The following is a 2470-nucleotide window of genomic DNA, read 5'->3' as shown; positions in this document are numbered from 1 at the left end:
ATCCACTATGTCCCATTGATGTGGCCATACCATTTTTAGCTACTCAATTAGATTCGGTTCACATCCAGTCCAAAGTCAATAGGGCTAACAACTTCATTGAGCGCATTCAACACATCCGCTAGTAGGTCCATGATATATTGGACAGATCCAATGCTAAGTACAAGAAGCAGCATGATCTTCATCACTTTTCGCACAAGTTCCAGGTGGGCGACAAAGTTTAGCTACTTTTGCAGAAGGATCGCCTCGCTAGACCCCACCACAAGCTTCACCTGCTCTAATATGGGCCATACACCATCACCAATGTTGTAGGTGACAATGCCTTCGAGCTCAAAATTCCACCATTCCTTAGTTTGCACCCATTGTTCAATGTAGACCACCTTCGGCGATAATTTCCACCATTTTTGGACACATCTGATATTGTAGAACAACTCACACCAATAGAGCTAAACCCGGATTGCATTGAACATACCACAACTGGTCTGATCATGGGCAGGCAAATCAAGAACACTCAACAACAAAGGATCTAGCCATATCGAGTTGTCAAGGCAGCCAACTCCTTCATCAGGGTAAGTGGTTCACCAGGGACTAAGTTCAACAAAAATTTCCTCACCTCGTGGAGGCTCTGCATGCAATGGGTACCATTGCTTCCTTAGGAGGGAGGACTGATCCAGGTGAATATTGGTGGCCACTCGCCTATTCAACCTAGACCTCCAGATGGTTTCATCTGTTTCCTTATTTATTGCAGCATTTACTAATTTTAGCAGTTTTTCAGGTCTTGAACTTCCAGAGTAGTTTTGACCACCTAAACGGTGTTTTTTTGAGGTCCACAGTAGGACACTATCCATAGGCAAGGTCTTTTCACAAATACTGTAGTACTTGGAGAGATATTTCCAATAAGGTATCGTACACACCAAACGAAGAAAATATGACCAAATTACGACCTTAGGAAGTTGGATGCCCGACTAACCCCAATGGGGCCCACAAACTCTTGGTGTTTCGTCTCCTGGGTTAAGGTTTTGGTTGTTTTGTGTTTTCCCTTATTGTTCAATAATAAATAGGTCCTTAAGCCTCATTGTAACATAGTTCAGAGGCATGTAGCCACAACATCTCTTCTCAGAGATAAGCTACCATCGCTCGAGCTAGTTTATTTTTATTTCTATATCTAAGCATATTTCAGTTCTTTGATATGAATGAAATGAAGTTTTATTTCTGCTCCATTTATGTGTATATGGGTATTTTTGTATTTTGTTGCATTCATGCATAAGTCTGGATCAAATTCCTCATTAACCGCAGTTTCTTTTCCCAGGTTGGTTGATTTAGTATGCACCAATGAGATGTCTTGGGTGTCAGTATGCACTTCTTTCTTTTCCTGTTGCACACTAGCTTCTTGTTGGATAGGTGTGGGACTATCTGATTGGGAGTTACATGTAAGATCAAATCCCATACTTCCTTATTTTATGTTTCTTAATTTACTAGACTATCCATTTTTTGCTTTACTTGGTGAAGTCATAATTGGAAATTTCGATTGTGTTGTTTCCTCTTTTTGTTATTATTATCTTTCTTGTCTTGAAAACATTTTCAATTTAAGAGAATTAATACAAGTTTCCTTTGCTTGGCCTAATATTTGTAAAATGTTAAGCCCAATAGATGATCCTAATATTTATTTTCTTCTACTTCCTTGTCGACTTACCCTTAGCTGTCATTTCTTCTACTACTTGTTTGGCTATCGTGTCCAAATGTTTCTAGAGCTTAAGGTAATCTAATGTAATATCCTTCAAAATTTCATGCAAGTTGATTCCAACTTTCTGTTCCTCCTCAAAAATTGCATCCACTTCCTTGCCCATCGACATTTTAGAAGTCCCGAGTAAAGGGGCCACCAAGTTGACTTTAAGTGGAATAGTATAGTTTCCTCCTCCCTTTATTCTTCTTTCTCAGCATCTGTAAATGGAAGGATAACTTCAGTTTGAGCCAAAAAAACATCTTTTGGAATAGGAAAACTAGTATTTGTCTACTGACTTAGTTCTGAACAAAAAAAAAGAAAAAGAGGATGATTGCTAATATGGTAGTTCATTTGGATGTATGTTAACTTTAATATAATATTGTGATACCCTCCATCTATTAGATACCAACTTTAATATAATATTCAATTTCTGAAAATTTCATGGGATGATTCCAGCTCAGGAATACCTGACCAACTATGTGTCCAACAATTAATTTTTCTTAGTAATGGAATCAATTTCTTAGTAAATGTTACCTCTCTGGTTAGAGAGACTTACAACATTGAAATCCAAATTAATAATGAATGGAAGTGACAATCCTTACATGAATTCTATCCTTGGTAGTTGGTCTTCACCATGTCTGTCAAGTGAATTTCCTAGTCATATTTCTTCCATTACCTAGTTATGTTGCGAATGGGTTCCATCATATTCAATTTAACATTCGCTGTGTGGCTTGCCAAATTGAGGCGCAA

This window comes from Pinus tabuliformis, chromosome 7 (assembly GCF_031772625.1).
Source record: "Pinus tabuliformis cultivar Carrire ecotype Pingquan chromosome 7, CPIR1, whole genome shotgun sequence".
Lineage (NCBI taxonomy): Eukaryota > Viridiplantae > Streptophyta > Pinopsida > Pinales > Pinaceae > Pinus > Pinus tabuliformis.
Note: the sequence above shows the minus strand (reverse complement) of the source record.